This window comes from Arachis ipaensis, chromosome B7 (genome assembly GCF_059453495.1).
Source record: "Arachis ipaensis isolate K30076 ecotype BB chromosome B7, ASM5945349v1, whole genome shotgun sequence".
In the NCBI taxonomy this organism is placed as follows: domain Eukaryota; kingdom Viridiplantae; phylum Streptophyta; class Magnoliopsida; order Fabales; family Fabaceae; genus Arachis; species Arachis ipaensis.
The window spans coordinates 22540291-22568057 of record NC_142442.1 but is presented as its reverse complement, the minus strand read 5'-3'; the positions used below and the strand labels follow the sequence as shown (position 1 = coordinate 22568057).

At 39.8% G+C, this 27767-nt stretch overlaps 1 non-coding gene across 1 annotated transcript; it reads right to left on the bottom strand.

The window, feature by feature from the left end:
* Window positions 1–23889: 23889 nt before the first annotated feature.
* LOC148550572 (small nucleolar RNA R71) lies at window positions 23890–23997 on the bottom strand. The gene has a single exon (XR_015893113.1). It is a non-coding gene; the product is annotated as a small nucleolar RNA R71 (small nucleolar RNA).
* Between the last annotated feature and the right edge of the window lie 3770 nt (window positions 23998–27767).

Below are 27767 nucleotides of genomic sequence, written 5' to 3'. Positions count from 1 at the left end.
ATGAGTGCTCAAATAAGATTGAGAGGATCAAACAGATATGCTATGACTTGCTTCATGAGTAACAACAGAATCTGTCTAATTCAAGTAATGCATTTGAGGATTCTACATAAGGGCTACATATCACTACAAAAAAACTTGGTAATTACGACGGTTTTTTAGGGTTATTACGGCGATTTGAACTGCCATTATTACCTTGAATGGCGCTCAAGAAAAACCGCCATAATTTGAAGCGCCATTTGGTTATTACGGCGGTTTTCGAAAAACCGCCACAATTACCTAGTTAAAACGGCGGTTTTTGGGTTGGGTTAAAACGGCGGTTCAAACTGCCGTTATTTCAAGATAAAATGGCATTTTTATCGGTTAAAATGGCGGTTCAAACCGCCGTTATTTACAGGAAAAAACGGCATTTTTGGTTGGTTAAAACGACGTTTATGAACCGCTATTTTTACCTTGACAGAATGGCATTTTTGGTTGGTTAAAATGGCATTTGAAATCGCCATTTTTACCGGATTAAAATGGCATTTTTAGTTGGTTAAAACGGCATTTTGAACTGCCATTTTTACCCTAATAGTGGCATTTTTATTGGTTAAAATGGCGTTTAAAACTGCCATTTTTACCATGTTAAAATGACTTTTTATGTTGTTTAAAATGACAATTACAAGCCGTCGTTTTTACCGGATAAAAGTGACACTTTTTATCGTTTAAAAAGATAGTTTTAACCGTCGTTTTTACCATGTTAAACAAATAATTTTTTGTTTAAAATTTCACAATAACAAGAAATCATAGCCTATAAACACAATATTACGTAATTCATAAATAAAGTATTAAATATAATATAAAATTTTTTAGTATTGAAAATCAAAAGTAATAACTTCAATACAAATAAAATATAAAATATAACATGATTTTTTAATTCTAAATGTCTTCACTTAGATTGGCTCCAATTTCTAACGGGTATCTTCTTTCTAGCTGGCTGACAAACCCCAATTTGAGGGTTTATCTTGTGCTGATTTCAGGGGTTTTATCAATGATTCCACACACTTTCTATATGAAAATACAAGATTTTGCATTCCTTTCCTAGTTTTGCCTCATGAATGAAAACATGCTTATTTCGCACTAAAATAGATACATTTCTAATCTTCTATTGATGCCATTCGATGCCGTGACTTGTGTGTTAAGTGGTTTCAGGATATAGAGTAGGAATGGACTGAAAGAGAGAAGGAAGACGGGTACAAAGGAAGGAAGCATGAGGATTAAGCTTTGGAAATTTCCGCATGGGCGCGTGCGCGCACTTGGCGCGCCCGCGCGGATAGGGCAACGTGAAGCCAAAGCCAAGAGCCGGCTTGAGAAGCGGCTAAGCCAGAATCTTCATGGGTGCGCACGCGTACATCACGCCTCCGCGCACATTACAAGACGTCTCGACGGCGCGTGCGCGTACCTTGCGCGTGCGCGCCGATTTGCGAACATAATTTTTTAAGAAGTCACGTGACTTAGGCGTGGAGGTAGTTAAGGATCCCACTTTTGGGAAACACCTTGGCGGGAAAAGCTTAAGAAGACCAAAGGAGCAAGGGTTAAGGACAATTTTTAGTTCATTTTCTAGATCTAGATATTTTTGGGAGAGGAGAGTTAGTTACACTTTTGGGAGAAGAAGAGGGAGATTCCAAGCTTTTCACTAGGGTTCATCCTCATCTAATTTCTGAATTTTCAATGACTTTTTGGTGAGATCCATTACAATTCTCACTCCACTTTGTTCATGTCATAGATTTTCTTCTCCAATTTCAAGTATTAGATGCAATTGATCAATTCTCATAGATCTAGAATTCAACTTTGTAATTTTGGATTTCGTCCCTATTTTGAGAATTCGATTTTCATTGCTACTCTTTGAGACTTGTTGTTAGATCTTTGTGTTGCAATACTTTCAATTCGAATTTTCTTCTCATTTTACTATGACTTTCCTTCTTGCTCATCACATGTTTGATAAAATGACAACACTAGTTATGGAGTAGAATTTTCACACTTGGCATAGGGTTTGGTCCTTGGAAGAAGTTGAATAGTTGTATCAATAGTTGATTTGGAATTAGGGATTGCTAGTTGGCTTGGAGTGCACTAAAGCTAGATTCCCATAAGGTGAAGCTAGGACTTGTGACTCAAGTTGATTGCTTTCATTTGACCTCCCTCTATACCTAGGGGATAACTAAATGAAGCAAGGCCTAATTGTTGTCAACATTGAATGGACTATAAGGATAGAATTTCTAATGCCAACCCTAAGCCAAGTCTTTTGATAATTGATTGTTTGTTTCTCATTACTTTGCTAAAACCTTCAAAGAATTCCAACAAGGCTTACTAAATCAATAAGATGCACACTTTGGCAATTCCAAGGGAGAACGACTCGGGAGACTAGTACTCTGGGATATAGATTGTAGATTTGTTTGATGAAGGATTTTGCGTCGGTTTAGACTATACTACGATTGATCATTTGATAATTTCTATACCGGCAAAAATTCATTTGTCAAAATGGCGCCGTTGCCGGGGATTTTGCTTAGTGTGCCATGCTATTGTTTTGGATTAAGCGTGTATATATGTACATAGTTGCACTTCATTGTAAACTGCTCAATTGACTAACTCCTCATCGTTACAATGAATTCCATTTCCCCTTCATTGCATGACGCATTCACAACCGAATCCGAGCTTAGCCCCTTTTGATCCGGAAATAGAACGAACTTTGTTTCATATTAGACAAGCTCGGAAGCGGCTAAGATTTGGAAAAGGTGAAGAGGTTTTCACCACCTCAACCACCTTACTAGAAGTGAACATTGAACCGTCACTCAAAGAAGGCATTAATCATACTCCCATCAATCTCACTAACAATTCTTCTTTTATTTTAGGTACTAATACCATGGACGCTCCGAGGAGAGTTACCATCAAGGAAGCGGGTGCACCGGATTATGTCCTTCAACCTTTTCATGTAACTCACCCCAATTTGAATGCGAACTTTGAATTGAAGACCGCTTTGATCAACCTCCTACCCAAGTTTCACGGGCTTCCCGCACAAGACCCTATTCGACATCTCAAGGACTTCCATCGCATATGCTCGACTACTAGACGGGAAGGGTCCGATGAAGTTGCTATATGGTTGTTTGCTTTCCCTTTCTCTCTTGAGGACAAGGCCAAAGAATGGTTCTACACCCTCTCTAGTGAAGTTACCTCCGATTGGGACCTACTTAGAAGGGGGTTCTTGGATAAATTCTTGCCCCCGGAAAAGATGGATAGGCTAAGAAAGGAAATGTCTTGTATTGTGCAAGGTGAGACGGAACCACTCTATGAGTATTGGGAACGGTTTCGCAAACTACTAGATGCATGCCCTAATCACATGATCGACACTCAAGTATTGCTTGGATACATATGTCAAGGGATGCGAGAGCAAGATAGAACCCTCTTGGACACTTCTAGTAATGGTTCTTTGTCCAAATATAAAACCGCGGAGGAGGCATGGCAACTTATTATTGACTTAGCCGAATCCAATCAACATATGAGGCGAAGAGTCAACCGTCCAAGGACCGTGAACGAGGTATCAACTAGTAGTGAAGCCACCGCTCTAACTCAATCCTTGAATGAGATGACATCCGTCTTGAGGCAACTCCAATTGAACCAACAACAACCACAACAACCTCAATCATATCAACAACACCCTCCACCACCTCAACAACACAACCAACAATTGGTCCCTCAAAGAGTATGTGGCATTTGCTCTTGCTACTCTCACTACACGGATGAGTGCCCAAGCCTTCAAGAAGACAACACCTTGGCGGCTACCCATAATTTCTATGACCGCCCTAATCAAGGGTACTACCAAGGAGGTAATCCTAACCAAGGGCACCCTTATCAAGGAGGAGGCTACAACCAAGGAAGTGGACACAATAATCAAAATTGGAAAGACAATCATCAACAAGGGAATAGGGACAACAACAACAATGGAGGAGGTCAAAGATGGAATAACAACTCGCAAAATTTCTCACAAAACCGACCATACAACTTACAAAATCAACCATACACTCAACAAAACCCACAAAGAAACTACCAAACATATCAACCACCACATCAAAGACCACCACCCAACCAATCACAAACTCCTCAACTCACATATGCAACCACCCCCTCCAACCAAGACGAAACACTCCGGACCATTATCCAAGGCCAAAAGGAATTACAAAACAACTTGCTTCCGGCCTCACCGGCCTCACCTCTACACTACAAGCTCTTCTTGCACGCATGGACACACCATCGACCCCCACTCCTCAACCCCCAATCCAAAGTGTCATTCCCTCTCAACCTCAACCAAATCAAAAAGGGGGCATCAATGCCATCACCCTTAGATCCGGTACACAACTAAAAGAGAAGGAAGTAAAGGACCCAAGTCCTATCACAACCGCCCAAGAGGAAGAGAGAATAGATATAGAAGAGGTAGTGGAAGAGGAGACACCACAAGCCATAGTTGAGGATGAAGCCCAACCAACAAGGGAGACAACCAAGGCCAAAAGAACCTTGGAAGAAGAAATTGCTCAACCACTTCCATTTCCAACACTTGCAAAGAAAGCTAAAAAGCGCATAGAACTCGACCCCAAAATGGTAGAAATGTTCAAGAAAGTTGAGGTAACCATCCCTCTCTTTGATGCCATCCATCAAGTTCCTAGATATGCCAAATTCCTCAAAGATTTATGCATAAACAAGGATAGAATTCTTGAATTGGAAACCATCCCATTGGGGAGTTCTATTTCCGCTTTAATGGGAACATTGCCAGAGAAGTGTGATGACCCGGGCCCTTGTATGGTCACTTGCACCGTCAATGGAGTTCAATTTAGAGATTGTATGTGTGACCTCGGAGCATGTGTTAGCATCATGCCGCTCTCCGTTTACCGGGTATTGAAGTTGCCACCACTAAAAAGGTCGACGGCAAGATTTGTCCTAGCGGATAAAAGCATAATAACCGTAGCAGGTGTTGCGGAAGATGTATTGGTGAATATAAAGGGGTTGGTGTTTCCGATTGACTTCTATGTCCTTGAAATGCCGTCAAGCGAAACCGAGAGAGCATCATCTATCCTACTTGGAAGGCCATTCTTGAGAACTTCTAGATTTAAGCTTGATGCTTACTCGGGGAACTACTCATTTGAAATAGATGGGAGAATTGTAAGCTTTAGCCTAGAGGAAGCAATGAAGCATCCACCGGAGAACCACTCTCTATTTCGGTGTGACCCAATCGATAACATAGTAGCCGAAGTGCATCTTGCAAGATTAGATGAGAAGTGCATGGTCGAAGAAGCAAATGAAAAGTCAAGCGAACTAAATACCACACATCATACAAACCATCCGGAAACTCAAACTTCAAGGAATGACAAGAAGATGGAATTGAAGCCACTACCACCTCACTTAAGGTATTCATACCTTGATGAAGCCCAAAAGCTACCCGTGATAATTGCACAAGAGTTAACTCCTCAACAAGAAGAAAAATTGCTGAATGTATTGAGGAAAAACAAAAGGGCAATTGGGTGGAGTTTGGCGGATCTAGTGGGAATAAGCCCCCAAGTATGCGAGCACCGCATATTTCTTGAAAAAGGAGCAAGACCGGTCCGACAACCTCAAAGGAGACTTAACCCAACCATTCTTGAGGTGGTGAAGAAAGAAGTCACTAAGCTACTTGAAGCGGACATCATCTATCCTATCTCGGATAGCGAATGGGTAAGCCCGGTCCAAGTAGTGCCAAAGAAGTCCGGAGTGACAACAATCAAAAACGAAAGTGGTGAACTTATAGAAACAAGAGTGCAGAATTCTTGGAGAGTATGCATAGACTACCGAAGATTGAATGCGACCACAAGAAAATATCACTTTCCACTACCATTTATCGATCAAATGCTTGATCGGTTAGCCAGTAAATCATACTATTGTTTTCTTGATGGCTACTCCGGATACTTCCAAATTCATATTGCTCTAGAAGACCAAGAAAAAACCACATTTACTTGCCCCTTTGGAACGTATGCTTACAAGCGTATGCCATTTGGCCTATGCAATGCACCGGCAACGTTTCAAAGATGCATGATGAGCCTATTTGCGGACTTTCTAGAGCAATCGATGGAAGTTTTCATGGATGATTTTAGTGTGTATGGTGAGTCATTTGAGCATTGCTTAGGTAACCTTGAAAAAGTCTTAGAAAGATGCACCAAAACAAACCTTGTCTTAAATTTTGAAAAATGTCATTTCATGGTCAAACAAGGCATTGTTTTGGGACACATAGTATCAAAGGAAGGCATCTCCGTAGATTCGGCAAAGATAAATGTCATATCCAGTTTACCTTACCCCTCCTCCGAGAGGGAAGTTCGTTCTTTTCTTGGACATGCAGGATTCTACCGGAGATTCATCAAGGACTTTAGCAAGGTGGCCTTACCTCTCTCTCGATTACTACAAAAAGACACCGAATTTGAGATGAGCAAGGAATGTATGGAAGCATATGACAAACTCAAGGTAGCATTGACACAAGCCCCTATTGTACGAGGACCCAATTGGATTCAACCCTTTGAAATCATGTGTGATGCTTCGAATTATGCGATAGGAGCCGCGTTAGCACAACGCGAGGGTAAGATTCCCTATGTCATAGCTTATGCTTCCAAAACATTAGACGGAGCCCAATCCAACTACACTACTACCGAAAAGGAACTCCTAGCTATTGTTTTTGCTTTGGACAAGTTCCGAGCCTATCTTCTTGGTTCCAAGGTAGTAGTGTACTCGGATCACGCGGCACTAAAGTACTTGTTGGAAAAAAAGAAATCAAAACCGAGATTAATTCGTTGGGTGCTCTTATTACAAGAATTTGACTTGGAAATCAAAGATAGGAGCGGTTCCCAAAACCTAGTAGCAGACCATTTAAGTCGCCTTGAACACACAAAAGGCGACACCACTCCTATCAATGATTCCTTTCCTTTAGATGCTTTGCATGCAATCTCGGAAGTGGTTCCTTGGTATGCCCCAATAGCAAACTATTTGGTTTCACGCACTTTCCCTCCCAATCTCGACAAAAACAAAAAGGATAAGCTGAAAAGCGAATCCAAATACTATATTTGGGATGATCCCTATTTGTGGAGGTGTGGAGCGGACCAAATAATGCGACGGTGCATACCTCAAACCGAATTCCAAGCAATCTTGGACGCTTGCCATGCTTCCGAAGGAGGTGGTCACTACGGGCCCCAAAGAACGGCAAGAAAAATCCTTGATTGCGGATTTTGGTGGCCAACTCTTCTCAAAGATGCTTCTCTCTATTGCAAATCTTGTCCCCAATGTATTAGGTTTGGAGATATTTCCAAGAAGGACGAAATTCCCCAACAAAATATGCTTTTTTGCGAAATCTTTGACGTATGGGGAATCGACTTCATGGGACCATTTCCAAATTCCAATGGCTTTCTCTACATCTTGTTAGCCGTCGATTATGTGTCAAAATGGGTGGAGGCAATCCCCACCCGAACGGATGACGCTAATGTTGTGTATTCTTTTGTGAGGAACAATATCATTTGTCGCTTTGGCGCCCCAAGAGCAATCATAAGTGACCAAGGATCCCACTTTTGCAACAAAAGAATAGACGGCCTCATGAGAAAATATGGCATCATCCACAAAGTCGCCATGGCTTACCACCCTCAGACAAACGGCCAAGCCGAAGTCTCTAACCGAGAAATCAAGCATGTGTTAGAAAGGATTGTAAAGCCGAATAGGAAAGATTGGAGCATTAAACTCTCCGATGCACTGTGGGCCTATCGAACGGCTTACAAGACACCCATTGGCATGAGCCCCTTCCGGCTTGTATATGGTAAAGCATGTCACTTACCGGTGGAGATTGAACACAAAGCTTATTGGGCCGTAAAGGAGTGTAATATGAGCTTGGGTGGGGCCGGAGTAGAGAGAAAGCTTCAATTGGCAGAATTAGAATGTTTGAGATTGGAAGCTTACGACAACTCTAGACTTTATAAGGAAAAGTTGAAAGCCATCCATGACAAGAACATTAGGAGAAGAGAATTCCGACCCGGTGAACTAGTCCTTCTCTACAATTCAAGGTTGAGGTTACTACCCGGAAAGCTTAGATCAAGGTGGGATGGGCCCTACCAAGTGAAAAAAGTAGAACCTTATGGAGTCTACCACTTGCGCCACCCATCAAGCCCGGACATCTTCAAGGTAAACGGGCACCGTCTCAAATTGTATCATGGTGAGCAAAGAAAGAACGCCAAGGAATTTGAAGTGTTCCTCTTGCGGGATGCAACTCTTGAACAAACACTATAAGCTACTGAAAGTCCAACTTAAGGACGTTAAACAAAAGTGCTAGGTGGGAGACACCCAACCATGGTAAGATCTTCCTTTGAGATTTGTACATAGACACTTGACTTCATGTTTGTTAGCTAGATTTTAATGACAACTCCCCTTCATTTGTTGACTTCATTGATAGTTTACCAAGTAAAATGCCCTGCTATAGTGCTTAAGTGGCTGTATGGGGGGGTTTTTTTGAAATGTCAAAAGTGGTGTAAACACTTGCAAATTTAGAAAAACCACCCCTCTGCGCATGCGCGCACATGGCGCGTCCGCGCACATGGGCGAAATCTGCCAATCGACGCGCAAGCGCACTGTGCGCGTCCGCGCCGATTGCCTTGCTGCCCTCCTAGTACATCCTACAGAGAGTTAAGCCACTCTCAAGCCTACACTAAGCCACCGGCCCAGCACCTTTGCCGCGTGCGCGCACCTGGCGTGCACGCGTCCATACAAGGCGAGCACGAAATGCGCGCGCGTGCCGCAGCCGCACACGCGCCCTTTTATTCTGCACTCCTCTCTGAGCCACTTCACAGAGAGTTGAGCCCCCTCCAGGCCCTTCTCATGCCTGGGGCACAACCACGTGGACGCGTGCGCGCGCGCGCCAAAAAACGCTGAAGCAATCTCTGGTACTTCGTTCAAAGAGTTATGCCACCCCTGTGCCTCTCCTGTGCCGCCAGCCCAAGCGCATGGACGCGCACGCAAAATGTGCATGCGCGCGCCCCTAGTCCACCTCACTCCCTGCGCGAGCGCGCACCGCGCGCGCACGCGCCGGTGATCGACGCCATCTTTAAAAAGGGCACACTTACCCCTCCATTCTCATTCCACTTCTCTTCTTCTTCCATATCCTTCTCCATCTCACAAGGTATTATACTAGGCTCCCTCTTAGTCCAATAATCTCTTGTGGTTCTTATTCATTTAATTGCACCATCTTTTAGGTAGCTTCTTTCTTCTTTTTTTTTCTCTTCCTTCTTTCTCTAGTTACTTCCTTGGGATGTCTTTGCTCTCTCCTCTCTTTCAATCCAATTCTTCATGGGCATTTGGGTCTCAAACTCACTTACATGAATAGATGAATGGTGTTGCTTAATTTTATTGCAATCAATATGCACTATAATCATTAATAATGGATTGTGGAATGTTACATTGCTCTCATTTTCACATAATCACATACTACTTCAAGAATTCACGCCAAGTGTTCGATGAAAGGCACACTTGAATTTTGGACTCATTGTGACTACCTTGCCTCTCAACCAATCACTTTTGAGTGCATCCCCACTTTCCACAAACCATTCATTCCCATTTTCTTAGCTTGCCTTCCATTTATGGTCCCTAAGGGTGTGTGCTTCTCATGCCTCTTCCTTGCATGCTTAAACTACCCTTGCACCACATGAAAATAATTTGCCTTGCTCTTCACACATTATCCTAGTTACATGTTGCAGCTGTCATGTAACAAAGATACCCATATTCTATGGCATAACTTTTCATTACATAGAGCTCATGTACCTCCACTTCTTTGGGTTTGATATTTTCCCTTTCTTGCTTCCATAGGATGGTCATCAAAAAGAACAAGGGGAAAGGCCCCAAGAAGCCAGCTTCCAATAAAGTGCGCCAAGAACTAACGGCCAGGCCCCTCCTGAAGAAGACCAAGGGCCCCGTTGACGTTCTAGAGAAGGACAACCCTCCTAAGGATTCAAACAAGTTTCCCAACCGTTACTGCGAACTTGTTTACTCCAGAATGATTGAAAGGAATTACCATCCGGAACCCCTCCTAGTCTTACCGGCTCACCTCAGTCCGATTGTGATGCCACACATTGACCGGAGGCAATGGAGGTTCCTCTTGAGGCAACCAACGGAGGCCAATCTCTCATGGGTGGTGGAATTCTACTCCAACTTCCACTCACCTCATCTCACATCAATATTTGTGCGCCGAAAACAAGTGTCGGTCACAGTGGAAACCATCCGAGAAGTCCTTGGGATTGAACCGTCAACGGATGCATATGACGCCTACCAAGAAGTCTTGGCTACATGCGTTGACCGCGCATTCGATTGGAGCGCGATCCTCCGCGTCATTGCTTTACCCGACGCATATTGGATTCGGGGGACCATAAAGCGAAGACCCAAGGGTTTAGATGTCCGCCACCTCACTCAAGAAGCCACGGAATGGGCCCAAATTCTAGCTCACTACGTGCTCCCAAGCACACATGGGTCATCCATCACCGCCGAGCTTGCCTTATTGATATGGTGCATCTTGACCGAGAAACCGGTCGACGTTCCGCATGCCATCCGCCAATCCATGGGGCGCATTCATGCCAAGGGAAATCTACCATTCCCCGCTTTAGTGACGGCATTAGTTGCGAAAGCCGGCGTCAACCGGGAGGCTAAAGATAGGCGAACCTCAATACCGGTCGATGGTGATATCATTCCGACCAAGAGATGCCTCAAGCCTCCGGAAGTCACCAAGGACATTGAACTGCCCACACCAACTGGCCACGCTACCACTTCATCTACATCACAAAAATCGGCCGCCCAACGCCTTGAGGACCTTCACAACAAATTAGACCGTTATGAGAGGCGTAACCAACGCCGCTATGCTCATGTGAAGAGGCTTCTAAGCATAATCACCCCACCTATGGAGGAACCCGATATCTCCACCTCCACCGCAACTTCAAGCGGAGATAGCAATGGCATTGGAGATGTGGCACACTCGGAGCTCAATCACCCAGTGCGCCTAACCTCTAGCACGGAGGACCGTGCTAAGTTTTAAGTGTGGGGAGGTCGGCCGACCGATCTCCGTAGGTAACATCTGAATAAATCTGAATAAATTAGGATAGGTTGCATGATTAGGTTTTAGTTGGCACCATTCGCATGATAAGTCTGCTTGGTTGGAACAATGAAATTCTCTCTTAGGAAACCAACACTTTGGGGCAACCATGGCATTGCAAATTTTAAATGCTTTGATGCCAAAGTTGCATGAAGAATTATATTTTGGAACATGGGTTTGAAGTTAAGAACACAAGCTTGTGAGATTTGAGCCTAATGGTGTGGTTACATCTTATAACCATCTATTCCCCTTCTTGTGTGCATTACTCTCTTCCTATGATTGTAATCCTTGATTTGTTTGATTCCTTATATCCATTATTTTGTGTATTCATGCACTTGTATGATTGAGGCCATCATTTCATTAGCTCACTTACCCAAATGGCCTTACCTTTTATCCTCCTTTGTTAGCCAACTTTGAGCCTACGCTTAACCCACTTATTCTTATTTTAGCACATTACAAGCCTTAAAGCGGAAAACAATGAATGTCCTTTATTTGGATCTTTGACTGGCTTAGGCTAGTGAGTGTGAGTGTCATCCAAGAGTGGGAAGACTTTAGGACGACGGTTGAGATAAAAGGGCGTTTGTGTTTTGTATTTTTATAATGGGGAATTGGGTACATGCTCATGTATCGATTAAATGTATAGACCTTATGCATTGGTGTTCTTGTATATGGATTGAAAAAAAAAAGAGAAATAAAAGTTAAAAAAAAAAAAAAGAAAAGAGAATGTATATAGAAAAGAAGAAAGAAAAAAAAAGAAAAGCAATAAAGGGGACAAAATGCCCCAAAGTGAAGCTCAAGAGGAATCAATGCATAAGTATTGTGAAACGAAAAGAAAATGCATGAGTATGTGGAAAAGTGAGGAATGGGTAGTTAGGTTAGTACTTAATTGTATAGGTCATTATATAGGTTAGGTGGGAAAGTTTAAGTTAATCAAAGATTCAAATCCTAAGTCCACTAGCCATATATGACCCTACCTTGACCCTAACCCCATTACAACCTAAGGAAAAGACCTCATGATAATTGTATGCATGCATTGAATAATTGTTGATTGTTAGATGAAAAACAAATCTTGGAAAGCATGATTAGGGGAGAATTGAGAGAATAAACCCCAAACACCGAGTGATTAGAGTGCAAACACTTCCGACGAGGGTTCGATGCTCAATCTTTTGATTCCCGGCTCTCGCGAGCATTCCTCATGCAAGGTTGCACATATTGCATTTGATGCTTAGAAAGTGGCAAGTCCTATGCTTTGACCACCATCGTATCCCATGTGCTCGCATATGTCCTAAGAAGGCTAATTTGCTCCCAACCAAGTGGATAGTGGCACTAGTCATAGTTGCATGCATATAAGTAGGTTGCACTTCATGAGTCTTATATTTTTGCAATTCCTCGGTCTTCTGTGTTTCTTTGCATTTCTCTAAGCATGAGGACATGCTAGAATCTAAGTGTGGGGAGGTTGACAAACCCCAATTTGAGGGTTTATCTTGTGCTGATTTCAGGGGTTTTATCAATGATTCCACACACTTTCTATATGAAAATACAAGATTTTGCATTCCTTTCCTAGTTTTGCCTCATGAATGAAAACATGCTTATTTCGCACTAAAATAGATACATTTCTAATCTTCTCTTGATGCCATTCGATGCCGTGACTTGTGTGTTAAGTGGTTTCAGGATATAGAGTAGGAATGGACCGAAAGAGAGAAGGAAGACGGGTACAAAGGAAGGAAGCATGAGGATTAAGCTTTGGAAATTTCCGCATGGGGGCGTGCGCGCACTTGGCGCGCCCGCGCGGATAGGGCAACGTGAAGCCAAAGCCAAGAGCCGGCTTGAGAAGCGGCTAAGCCAGGATCTTCATGGGTGCGCACGCGTACATCACGCCTCCGCGCACATTACAAGACGTCTCGACGGCGCGTGCGCGTACCTTGCGCGTGCGCGCTGATTTGCGAACATGATTTTTTAAGAAGTCACGTGACTTAGGCGTGGAGGTAGTTAAGGATCCCACTTTTGGGAAACACCTTGGCGGGAAAAGCTTAAGAAGACCAAAGGAGCAAGGGTTAAGGACAATTTTTAGTTCATTTTCTAGATCTAGATATTTTTGGGAGAGGAGAGTTAGTTACACTTTTGGGAGAAGAAGAGGGAGATTCCAAGCTTTTCACTAGGGTTCATCCTCATCTAATTTCTGAATTTTCAATGACTTTTTGGTGAGATCCATTACAATTCTCACTCCACTTTGTTCATGTCATAGATTTTCTTCTCCAATTTCAAGTATTAGATGCAATTGATCAATTCTCATAGATCTAGAATTCAACTTTGTAATTTTGGATTTCGTCCCTATTTTGAGAATTCGATTTTCATTGCTACTCTTTGAGACTTGTTGTTAGATCTTTGTGTTGCAATACTTTCAATTCGACTTTTCTTCTCATTTTACTATGACTTTCCTTCTTGCTCATCACATGTTTGATAAAATGACAACACTAGTTATGGAGTAGAATTTTCACACTTGGCATAGGGTTTGGTCCTTGGAAGAAGTTGAATAGTTGTATCAATAGTTGATTTGGAATTAGGGATTGCTAGTTGGCTTGGAGTGCACTAAAGCTAGATTCCCATAAGGTGAAGCTAGGACTTGTGACTCAAGTTGATTGCTTTCATTTGACCTCCCTCTATACCTAGGGGATAACTAAATGAAGCAAGGCCTAATTGTTGTCAACATTGAATGGACTATAAGGATAGAATTTCTAATGCCAACCCTAAGCCAAGTCTTTTGATAATTGATTGTTTGTTTCTCATTACTTTGCTAAAACCTTCAAAGAATTCCAACAAGGCTTACTAAATCAATAAGATGCACACTTTGGCAATTCCAAGGGAGAACGACTCGGGAGACTAGTACTCTCGGATATAGATTGTAGATTTGTTTGATGAAGGATTTTGCGTCGGTTTAGACTATACTACGATTGATCATTTGATAATTTCTATACCGGAAAAAATTCATTTGTCACTGCCCAATTTCAAAATATCTTTCGCCAAAATATCTTTAAACACCTGCTTTTATATGCTCTTTTCCAGAAATAGAGCTTGATACATGTAACTCTTGAAGCAACTTTTCGAGTCTTGTCACAGCTTCTTCAACACTTTTCAATGCCTGAGAATCCTGTGAAGAAACACCCTTGTGCGCCTGCTGTCCACTCTCGAATCCACCCAAGCCGCCCATGTCTTCAGTGCTTTCCTTAATGCTTCCGAAACTTGTAGTCTATCATACACATGATTCCCTTCTTGAAAGTAATTTATGCTGAAACAAGAACAAATAATTATGAATGTTAATGAATTATATATATGAGTAGAATTATAAATTATTCTCCTAACTTAATTAATTACCCGTTTCTGGTTTTGTAGTGATTCCACCAGTGGCCTGTGTTGAAAATGATGATATCAACATTATTGTATTGAGACTTAGAAGCTTGGATCATGTCAAGCCTCAGAGTCTCTCTTTGACCCGTATTTCGTGACACTTTCCATTCTTGAACTAGAAATGGGGATTTCACAAACTCTATCAAACATGCATAGTCCTATTATTATCATCATCATCACAATAACATACATTATTAATTAAACATCAAAGCATACAATACAATTGTATATCGTACTGCGATTCTTATATATAACTTACTCTGAATTTGAGAGAAAAAAAAACCTTGAGTCCTGAATTCACGGTGCCCTGAAACTTCATAGATTATGGTCTTATCTTTGACAGAAGCTCTCAGAGAACACGCGAGGGATTGCCACATGTTCCTGTTCAAGGAGTCTCCTACAAACACCACCTTCTTACCTCTTAGCATCCGCAACATTTTCAACCCATCAAACCTATATAATAAGATCAAGGAACAAGGTTAAGAAGCTAAACTATATATTCTTTTGATTTCTTAAGCTACAAGTTACTAATACAAGCTACAAGTCATACAGTACTAAATATTAACTATGGAAGCACAAACATTAGAATATTTATAGTCCCTTCTAAACAGATCAACTTAAAATATCTAAATTTGCTTCCTAATCTTTACCATTGTAAAATGAAATAAATGTACAAATTTTACTTTTGGAATAACAGATAAATCAAATATAACACACACACACACACATACACACACACACACACACACACACACACACACACACACACACACACACACACACACACACACACACACACACACACTAAGTAAAAGGTAAAGTCATCTGGATAAGTTGACACTGCCTTATCACTGACAGCATAGAAGGCTAGGAAGATAGCTCAACCTACCCTGTTAAAACCAAATAAATCCTAACAATAAATTATCAAAAAACCATATTAACCCTCAAAATCTAGCTTTGCAGACTCAGCTGATTGGAAGCAGCATACATTGATAAAATAATTTTGAAGCAGGGAAACATACCTCATCAAATGAATCTGAATCTTTTGCAATTGACTTAACTGCAGATCTCTGTCTGTCAACTATTTTCTTGATCTCTTTTTCTAATGTCTTCTTCCTACATTTTACATTTTTACAAAGATAAAAATGAAACAATTTTTGGATTAAGAAAATCTAGGTAAAAAATTAGCTTCACAACCCCTGCAACTATACAGTCTCTTTCAGTTGTTCTTACAAAGCTTTCAGCTACAAATGATTCCAATATCCATAGTTTACCCCAAACATTTAATTGAAATTTAAATGGCTGAATTTTTTTCAATGAATATGCTATGCATCTACTGGAACACAATTGGAAAAGCAGACAGACAGACACAGGAAAAAAAACTGAAATATGTAGAATTTTTCTTGCAGCTTACATTTTCATCCCAAGTTCTTCCATGGACTGCATCAACTTCTTGTGTCTAACATAGAAGATAAATAATAAACATCTTAAATAAGAACCTAATGTATTTAAATTATATTGAATGGTGGTTCATTTACCCTATTGACAAAAATTCAGCTGCTTTCACATTTGACGGGCTTTCTAGCCATGTACTATATTTGATAAAGCTCTGAATCCAATGAGAACAAACATAAAATGCCTGGGGTACTGCTTCAGCATTTGGGGGACCTTCATCTTGACTTTTATGTGTGTGTGTCTGTTTTGTAATGCTGGTGATACCCGGATAAAAAGGAAGCCAGTCCAGCTCTTCATAAACTACCTATGCACTTAAAGAGCTTTTGCCAAGTTAAATTAACTAATAAGCAAATCTGCCATATGCAGTGAATTTAAATACCAACCTCCACATACAATTGGTGTGAACTAATGGATGAGAGCTGAAGGTAGTATAAAACGCTGCCTCCTATAAGGTACCTATAAGAATAAAATGATTTGCCACCTTCTTCAGAGTCAAAAGGATTTGTATATTGGCAATGCTCAACTGCAACAGTGATGAGCGGATAATTTATACCCTTTTTGGCATTGTTTTTACATAGTTTTTAGTATGTTTTAGTTACTTTTATTATATTCTTATTAGTTTTTATGCAAAAATCATATTTCTGGACTTTACTATGAGTTTGTGTGTTTTTCTATAATTTCAAGTATTTTCTGGCTGAAATTGAGGGATCTGAGCAAAAATCTGATTCAGAGGCCGAAAAAGGACTACAGATGCTATTTGATTCTGACCCTCCTGCACTCGAAGTGGATTTTATGGAGCTACAGAAGCCCAATTGGCGCACTCTCAATTGTGTTAAAAAGTAGACATCTTGGGCTTTCCAGCAATATATAATAGTCCATACTTTGCCCGAGATTTGATGGCTCAAACTGGCGTTCAAACGCCCACCAAAGACCATTTTCTGGAGTAAAACGCCGGAACTGGCACCAGAACTAGAGTTAAACGCCCAAACTGGCACCCAAGCTGGTGTTTAACTCCAAGAATGGCCTATGCACGTGAAAGCTTCAACACTCAACCCAAGCACACACCAAGTGGGCCCCAGAAGTGGATTTCTGCACTATCTGCACTTAGATACTTATTTTCTACAATCCCTAGTAGTTAGTTTAGTATAAATAGCACTTTTTAATATTGTATTGGGGAGCTTATGCCATTATTCACGTTTGGAGGCTGGCCATTCGGCCATGCCTAGACTATTTTTACTTATGTATTTTCTACGGTGGAGTTTCTACACCCCATAGATCAAGGTGTGGAGCTCTGCTGTTCTTCATGAATTAATGCAAGTACTATTGTTTTTCTTTTAATTCACGCCTACTTATTCTCCAAGATTTACTCTTGTACTTAATTCAGTTAAGTCATAATGAAGGGGTGACCCGTGACAATCACCCAATCTTCGTTACTCGCTTAGCCAAGATCCGCGTGCCTGATAACCACAAAGCGGTCTACATGATGTTCAACGTAGTCATTGGACGACAGCCGGAGTATATTCTCTTGGGTCTCTAATCCGTGATTTGCATCGTTTCTCCTGACAACAGAGCATCCGAATCTAAGATTAGAACCTTCGTGGTATAGGCTAGAACCAATTGGCAGCCAATCCTGAGATCCGGAACGTCTAAACCTTGTCTGTGGTATTCCGAGTAGGATATGGGAAGGGATGACTGTGATGAACTTCAAACTTGCGAATGTTGGGCGCAGTGACAGTGTGTAAAAGGATAAGGGTCCTATTCCGATGCTAGCGGAAACCGACAGATGATTAGTCGTGCGGTAGCTATACCTGGTATTTTTCATCTGAGACGAGAAATCCAACAATTGATTAGCCGTGTAGAGATCGTACCTGGTATTTTTCATCCGAGAGGATCATACAGCTTGCCATGGAAGGGAGTACACATGGTTGGAAGAAGACAATAGGAAAGCAGAGGTTCAGAAGCAACAAAGCATCTCCAAACACTTATCTGAAATTCCCACCGATGAATTACATAAGTACCTTTATTTTATTTTATTATTTAATTTATCTTTTAATTATCAAAACCTCATAACCAATTGAATCCGCCTGACTGAGATTTACAAGATGACCATAGCTTGCTTCAAGCCGACAATCTCCGTGGGATCGACCCTTACTCACGTAAGGTTTATTACTTGGACAACCTAGTGCACTTGCTGGTTAGTTGTGCAGAGTTGTGAAAAGTGTGAATCACGATTTCCCACACCAAGTTTTTGGCACCGTTGCCGGGGATTATTCGAGTTTGGACAACTGATGGTTCATCTTGTTGCTTAGATTGGGTAATTTTATTTTATGTTTAAGCTTTTTATTTTTAATTTCAAAAAAAATAAAAAAAAATTTAATAAAATCATAAAAACCAAAAAATTTTGTGTTTCTTGTTTGAGTCGTGTCAAATTTTAAGTTTGGTGTCAATTGCATGTTTTAATTTTTCTTTAATTTTCGAAAATATATGCATTGTGTTCTTCATTGATCTTCAAGTTGTTCTTGATGATTTTCCTTGTTGGATCTTTAAATTTTCTTGTTTTGTATCTTTTCTTATTTTTCTTGTGCATTTTCGAATTCATTGTGTTTAAAAGTAAAAAAATTTTAAGTTTGGTGTCTTGCATGTCTTTCTTTTCTTAAAATTTTTCAAAAATATGTTCTTGATGTTCATCATGATCTTCAAAGTGTTCTTAGTGTTCATCTTGACATTCAAAGTGTTCTTTCATGCATTATTTGTTTTGATCTTAAATTTTCATGTTTTGTGTCATTTTGTTGTTTTTCTCTTTCTTCATTAATTCAAAAAAATAAAAAATAATATATTTCCCTTATTCTACTCATAAATTTTTGAAATTTTGAGTTGACTTGGTCAACAATTTTTAAAATTTAGTTGTTTCTTGTTCGTCAAGTCAAAATTTCAATTTAAAAATTCTATCTTTCCAAATCTTTTTCATTTTTCTTTTAATATTTTCGAATTCTTTCTTAAAATTTTTTAAAACATTTTTCATTTTTTCTTTTAATGTTTTCGAAAATTTTAAAATTAATTTTCAAAATTTTTTTCTTATTTTTACTTCATAATTTTCGAAATTATTGCTAACATTTAATGTTTTGATTCAAAAATTTCAAGTTTGTTACTTTCCTGTTAAGAAAGGTTCAACCTTTAAATTCTAGAATCATATCTTTTAGTTTCTTGTTAGTCAAGTCATCAACTTAATTTTAAAAATCAAATCTTTTTAATTTCCTTTTCAATCTTTTTCAAAACTCTAATTTCAAAATCTTCTTCTAACTTCTTATGTTCTCAAAATTTATTTTCAAATCTTTTTCAACTAATTACTTATTTGATTTGTTTGTTTTACTTTTAAAAACTTACTATTTCTCAAATCTTTTTAATTTCTCTTTCAAATCTTTTTCAAAATAAATTTCAATAATATTTTTTTCAAAATTTAATTTCAAAATCTTTTTCTAACTTCTTATCTTTTCAAAATTTATTTTCAAATCTTTTTCAATTAACCACTTGACTTTTTGTTTGATTTTAAAAGTTTACTATTTCTTATCTTTTTCAAAACCACCTAACTACCTCTCTCTCTCTAATTTTCGAAAATCACTAACCACTTTTTCAAAATTCTTTTTATTTAACTAATTATTTTAAATTCTAAATTTTATTTCTTTTAATAATTTTGAATTCTAACTAATAATTAAAATAAAAACAAAAATATTTTTATTCTATTTTAATTAATATTCGAATGCTCTTTCTCTCTCATCTCTTTCTATTTATTTTATTTATTCACTAACACTTCTCTTCTTAAAATTCGAACCCTCTCTCTCTATGTGTTCGAATTCTTCTTCTTCTCCCTTATTCATTCTATTCTTCTATTCTTCTACTCACATAAAGGAATCTCTATACTGTGACACAGAGAATTCCTCTTCTTTTCTATTCTCTTTTTTTTTTTCATATGAGCAGGAACAAGGATAAGAACATTCTTGTTGAAGCTGATCCTGAACCTGAAAGGACTCTAAAGAGGAAGCTAAGAGAAGTTAAAGCACAAAACTCTGGAGATGACTGATGAGCGGATAATTTATACGCTTTTTGGCATTGTTTTTAGTATGTTTTTAGTATATTTTAATTAGTTTTTATTATATTTTAATTAGTTTTTAAATAAAAATCACTCTTCTGGACTTTACTATGAGTTTGTGTATTTTTCTGTGATTTCAGGTATTTTCTGGCTGAAATTGAGGGACCTGAGCAAAAATCTGATTCAGAGGCTGAAAAAAGATTGCAGATGCTGTTGGATTCTGACCTCCCTGCACTCAAAGTGGATTCTCTGGAGCTACAAAAGCCCAATTGATGCGCTCTCAATTGCGTTGGAACGTAGACATCCTGGGCTTTCCAGCAATATATAATAGTTTATATTTTGCCTGAGATTTGATGGCCCAAACAGGCGTTCCAAGTTAGCTCAAGAATTCTGGCGTTTAACGCCAGAACTGGCACAAAAGCTGGAGTTAAACGCCCAAACTCGCACAAAAGCTGGCGTTTAAATCCAAGAAAAGTCTCTACACATGGAAGCTTCAATGCTCAACCCAAGCACACACCAAGTGGGCCCGGAAGAAGATTTCTGCATTAATTACTGATTTCTGTAAACCCTAGGCTACTAGTCTCTATAAATAGGACCTTATACTATTGTATTTTTAATCTTTTGATCATCTTGGAATCATGTTTTGATGATTGAACCCTTTTTGGGAGGCTGGCCATTCGGCCATGCCTAGACCTTTTGTTCTTATGTATTTTCAACGGTGGAGTTTCTACACACCATAGATTAAGGTGTGGAGCTCTGCTGTTCTTCATGAATCAATACAAAGTACTATTATTTTTCTATTCAACTCAAGTCTATTTCTTCTCCAAGATATTCATTCACACCCAAGAACATGATGAATGTGATGATTATGTGACACTCATCACCATTCTCACCTATGAACGCGTGACTGACAACCACTTCCGTTCTACATGCAAACAAGCTTGAATGTGTATCTCTTGGGTTTCTAATCTCAGATTGGAACCTTCGTGGTATAGACTAGAATTATTGGCGACCATTCCTGAGATCCAGAATGTCTAAACCTTGTCTGTGGTATTCTGAGTAGGATCTGGGAAGGGATGACTGTGACGAGCTTCAAACTCGCGATTGTTGGGCGTGTGACAGACGCAAAAGGATCAATGGATCCAATTCTAGCATGATCGAGAACCGACAGATGATTAGCCGTGCGGTGACAGCGCATTTGGAACGTTTTTGAGGGGACGGGAAGTAGCCATTGACAACGGTGATGCCCAACATAAAGCTTGCCATGGAAAGGAGTATGAATGATTGGAAGAAGGCAATAGAAAAGCAGAGGTTCAGGAGGAACAAAGCATCTTCATATGCTTATCTGAAATTCCTACCAATGAATTACATAAGTATCTCTATCTTTATCTTATTTTATGTTTTATTTATCTTTTAATTATCAATTCTCCATCACCATCTGAATTCGCCTGACTGAGATTTACAAGGTGACCATAGCTTGCTTCAAGCCGACAATCTCCGTGGGATCGACCCTTACTCACGTAAGGTATTACTTGGACGACCCAGTGCACTTGCTGGTTAGTTGTGCGGAATTGTGACAAAGTGTGATTCACGTTTAAGAGCTCCAAGTCCTTTGGCGCCATTGTTGATGATCACAATTTCGTGCACCAAGTTTTTGGCGCCGTTGCCAGGGATTGTTCGAGTTTGGACAACTGACGGTTCATCTTGTTACTTAGATTATGTACTTTTCAGAATTTTTAAGAATGGATTCTAGAGTTTCAAGGTGATGTTCTTATCATCACAAAAGCTGATTGATTCTCATCAATTTAGCTGCTGAATGTAATGTCCTGCTGAAGCTTGGCCAACCATGTCTAATCTTTTTATACTGAAGCTTTAGACTAACATTGCATGATTCCTGGAATTCTTATTAAAAGTTTTGAATCTCTTTATTTTCTTTTCCATATAAGTTTCGAAAATCACAAAAAAAAATTTTATAAAACCATAAAAATAAAAAATATTTTATGTTTCTTGTTTGAGTCTAGTATCAATTTTTAAGTTTGGTGTCAATTGCATGACTTTCTTCTTCTTGCATTTTTCGAATTTATACATATTGTCCTTCATTGATTTTCAAGTTATTTTTTATGATTTCATTGATCTGATCTTTAAATTCTCTTGTTTTGTGTGTTTTGTTGTTTCTCATATGCAATCTCAATTTGTTAGTGTCTCCTATATGAAAATTTTTAAGTTTGGTGTCCTGCATGCATTGTTTATTTGATCTTAGTTGCATTTTTTATTGTTGTTTCTCATCATCAAAAATTCAAAAATATTTTCAAAACTATGTCTTTTTAAGTCAATAATACAGAGAATTGAAGATTCAGAACATTCAGCAGAGGAATCAAACAAAAAAAGCTGGGCGTTCAAAATGCCCAGTGAAGAAGGAAAACTGGCGTTTAAACGCCAGCCAGGGTACCTGGCTGGGCGTTTAATGCCCAAAAAGGTAGCATTTTGGGCGTTAAACGCCAGAATGGATGCCATTCTGGGCGTTTAACGCCAAAAGGACACAAGAGAGAAGATTTTGTTTTTAATTCAAATTTTTTTCAAATCTTCATAATTTTTCAAAATCAAATCTTTTTCAAATTATATTTTTTCAATCATATCTCTTCAAAATCAATTTCTTTCCATTTTTTATTTATTACTATTTTCGAAAATCCTTGCTAAAATTAATGATTTACTTCAAAATTTTCAGGTTGTTACTTGCCTATTAAGAAAGGATCAAAAGTTTTAATTCTAGAATCATATCTTCTAATTTCTTGTTAGTCAAGTAATCAACTTTAATTTTAAAACTTTCTTTTTCTAAATTGATTTTCAATCATATCTTCTCAATCATATCTTTTCAATCACATCTTTTTCAAAATTAACTCTCAATCATATCTTTTTAATTTCTAATTGCAAGCTCTTTTCAAAAATCACTTAATTTCTTTCCCAATTTGAGTTTTCGAAAATCATCAATCAAATTTTCAAAATTTATTTTAATTATTTCAAAATCTTTTACTTTAATGTTCGAAAATTCTTCCCCTCTTCTCACATCCTTCTATTTAAAGGACTAACACTCCTCCTCAAGGTACAATTCGAACTCCCTCCTTCTTTATATGTTCGAATTCTCTTCCATCTACCTCCTCCTTCTATTCTTCTTTTCTTCTGACACCTCAAGGATTCTCTATACTGTGACATAGATGATTCCCTACGTTCTTGTTCTCTTCTCTTTTATATGAGCAGAAGCAAAGATAAAGACATACTTGTTCAAGCTGATCCTGAACCTGAAAGGACCTTGAAGGGAAAGCTAAGAGAAGCTAAAGCACAATTCTCTTTAGAGGGCTTAACAGAGCTTTTCAAGGAAGAAGAAACCATGGCAGCCGAAAACAACGATGCCAACAATGCAAGGAAGGTGCTTGGTGACTTTACTGCACCTACTTCCAACTTCTATGGGAGAAGCATCTCAATCCCTGCCATTGGAGCAAACAACTTTGAGCTTAAGCCTCAATTAGTTTCTCTAATGCAACAGAATTGCAAGTTTCATGGACTTCTATTGGAAGATCCTCATCAGTTCTTAGCTAAATTCTTGCAAATCTGTGACACTGTCAAGACCAATGGGATTGACCCTGAAGTCTACAGACTTATGCTTTTTCCTTTTTCTGTAAGAGACAGAGCTAGGACATGGTTGGATTCACAACCTAAAGAAAGCCTGAACTCTTGGGAAAAGCTAGTTAATGCCTTCTTGGCAAAGTTCTTTCCACCTCAAAAATTGAGCAAGCTTAGAGTGGAAGTCCAAACCTTCAGACAAAAGGAAGGTGAATCCCTCTATGAAGCTTGGGAAAGATACAAGCAATTGATCAGAAGATGCCCTTCTGACATGCTTTCTGAATGAAGCATCATAGGTATTTTCTATGATGGTCTGTCTGAACTATCCAAGATGTCATTGGATAGCTCTGCTGGAAGATCTCTTCATCTGAAGAAGACGCCTGCAGAAGCTCAGAAACTCATTGAAATGGTTGCAAATAACCAATTCATGTACACTTCTGAAAGGAATCCTGTGAATAATGGGATAGCTCAGAAGAAAGGAGTTCTTGAGATTGATACTCTGAATGCCATATTGGCTCAGAATAAAATATTGACCCAACAAGTCAATATGATTTCTCAGAGTCTGTCTGGAATGCAAGCAGCAACAGGCAGTACTCAGGAAGCTTCCTCTGAAGAAGAAGCTTATGATCCTGAGAACCCAGCAATGGAAGAGGTGAATTACATGGGAGAACCCTATAGAAACACCTATAACCCTTCATGGAGAAATCATCCAAATCTCTCATGGAAGGATCAACAGAGACCTCAACAAGGTTTCAACAACAATAATGATGGAAGAAATAGGTTTAGCAATAGCAAACCTTTTCCATCACCTTCTCAGCAACAGACAGAGAATTCTAAGCAAAGCCACTCTGACTTAGCAACCATTATCTCTGATCTAATCAAAACCACTCAAAGTTTTATGACTGAAACAAGGTCCTCCATTAGAAATTTGGAGGCACAAGTGGGTCAGGTGAGTAAGAAAATTACTGAGCTCCCTCCCAGTACTCTCCCAAGCAATACAGAAGAGAATCCAAAGAGAGAGTGCAAGGCCATAAACACGTCTCACATGGCCGAACCTGGAGAGGAGGAAGAGGCAGTGATCTCCACTGAGGAAGACCTCAATGGACACCCACTGGCCTCCAAGGAGTTCCCTAATGAGGAACCATGGGAATCTGAGGCCCACACTGAGACCATAGAGATTCCATTGAATTTACTTCTGCCATTCATGAGCTCTGATGAGTATTCTTCCTTTGAATAGAATGAAGATGTTACTGAAGAGCAAGTTGCTAAGTACCTTGGAGCAATCATGAAGCTAAATGCCAAGTTGTTTGATAATGAGACTTGGGAGGATGAACCTCCATTTCTCATCAAAAAACTGGATTACTTGACTAGGCAGAAATTACCTCTGAAGAGACAAGACCCTGGAAAATTCTCAATCCCTTGTACCATAGACACCATGACCTTTGAGAAGGCTCTGTGTGACCTAGGGTCAAGTATAAACCTCATGCCTCTCTCTGTAATGGAGAAGCTAGGGATCATTGAGGTACAAGCTGCAAGAATCTCACTGGAGATGGCAGACAATTCAAAGAAACAGGCTTATGGACTTGTAGAGGATGTCTTGGTAAAGGTTAAAGGCCACTACATCCCTGCTGACTTCATAATCCTAGAGACTGGGAAGTGTATGGATGAATCTATCATCCATGGCAGACCCTTCCTAGCCACAGCAAAAGCTGTGATTGATGTTGACAGAGGAGAATTGATCATTCAAGTGAATGGAGACTCCCTTGTGTTTAAAGCTCAAGGATATCCCTCTGTCACCATGGAGAGGAAGCATGAAGAGCTTCTCTTAATACAGAGTCAAACAGAGCCCCCACAATCAAACTCTAAGTTTGGTGTTGGGAGGTTCCAACATTGCTCTGAACATCTGTGAGGCTCCATGAGAGCCACTGTCAAGCTATTGATATTAAAGAAGCGCTTGTTGGGAGGCAACCCAATTTTTACTTATCTATGTTAAATTTCTATTTTCTTTTGTTATTTTATGTTTTCTGTAGGTTGATGATCATGTAAAGTCACAAAAACAATTGAAAAAGCAAAAATAGAAGGAAAAACAGAATGAAAAACAGAACACCCTGGAGGAGAAACTTACTGGCGTTTAAACGCCAGTAAGGGTAGCAGAATGGGCGTTAAATGCCCAGTCTGGCACCATTCTGGGCGTTTAACGCCAGAAATGGGCACCAGACTGGCGTTTAACGCCAGGAATGGGCAAGAAGCTGGTGTTAAACGCCAGAAATGGGCAGCAGCCTGGCGTTTAACGCCAGGATTAGCATCAAGGGGCGTTTTGCACGCCACATGGTGCAGGGATGAAGAATCCTTCACACCTCAGGATCTGTGGACCCCACAGGATCCCCACCAACCCCACCTCTTTCTCTCTTCTTCACCCATTCACCAATCACCTCAATACCTCTTCCTCAAAAACCCCTCACCTATCAAATCCCACCATTCTCTTCACCACTCACATCCATCCTTCATAAAACCCCACCTACCTCACTTTTCAAATTCAAACCACTTTCCCACCCAAACTTACCCATAATGACCGAACCATACCCCCCTCTCCACTCCTATATAAACCCATCTTCACTCCTTCATTTTCACACAACCTAAACACTACTTCTCCCCCTTGGCCGAAACACAAAGCCCCCTCCATCTCCTCTATTTCTTCTTCTACTACTCTCTTTTTTCTTCTTTTGCTCGAGGACGAGAAACCTTCTAAGTTTGGTGTGGTAAAAGCTAAAACTTTTTTTGTTTTTCCATAACCATTAATGGCACCAAAGGCCAGAGAAACCTCTAGAAAGAGGAAAGGGAAGGCAAAAGCTTCCACCTCCGAGTCATGGGAAATGGAGAGATTCCTCTCAAGGGTGCATCAAGACCACTTCTATGAAGTTGTGGCCAAGAAGAAGGTGATCCCCGAGGTCCCTTTTAAGCTCAAAAAGAGCGAATATCCAGAGATCCGACATGAGATCCGAAGAAGAGGTTGGAAAGTTTTCACCAACCCCATTCAACAAGTCAGAATCTTAATGGTTCAAGAGTTCTATGCCAATGCATGGATCACCAAGAACTATGATCAAAGTGTGAACCCAAACCCCAAGAATTGGCTTACAATGGTCCGAGGGAAATACTTAGATTTTAGTCCGGAAAATGTAAGGTTGGCATTCAACTTGCCCATGATGCAAGGAGATGCACACCCATACACTAGAAGGGTCAACTTTGATCAAAGGTTGGACCAAGTCCTCATGGACATCTGTGAAAAGGGCGTTCAATGGAAGAGAGATTCAAGAGGGAAGCCGGTTCAACTAAGAAGGCATGACCTCAAGTCCGTGGCTAGGGGATGGTTGGAGTTCATCCAACGCTCAATCATTCCTACTAGCAACCGATCTGAAGTTACTATAGACCGGGCTATCATGATTCATAGCATCATGATTAGAGAGGAAGTAGAAGTTCATGAGGTTATATCCCAAGAACTCTACAAGGTGGCGGACAAGTCCTCCACTGTGGAAAGGTTAGCCTTCCCTCATCTCATTTGTCACCTCTGCAATTCAGCTGGAATTGACATAGAGGAAGACATCCTCATTGATGAGGACAAGCCATCACTAAGAAAAGGATGGAGCAAACAAGAGATCCCACTCATGGACAAGAGCATGAGGAAACTCCTCATGAAATCCCTGAGATGCCTCAAGGGATGCATTTTCCTCCACAAAACTATTGGGAGCAAATCAACACCTCCCTAGGAGAATTAAGTTCCAACATGGGACAACTAAGGGTGGACCACCAAGAGCATTCCATCCTCCTCCATGAAATTAGAGAAGACCAAAGAACCATGAGAGAGGAACAACAAAGGTAAGGAAGAGACATTGAGGAGCTCAAACACTCTATAAGATCTTCAAGAGGAAGAACAAGCCGCCATCACTAAGGTGGACCCGTTCTTTAATTTCCTTGTTCTTTATTTTCTGTTTTTTGAATTTTTATGCTTTATGTTTATTTATGTTTGTGTCTTATTACATGATTATTAGT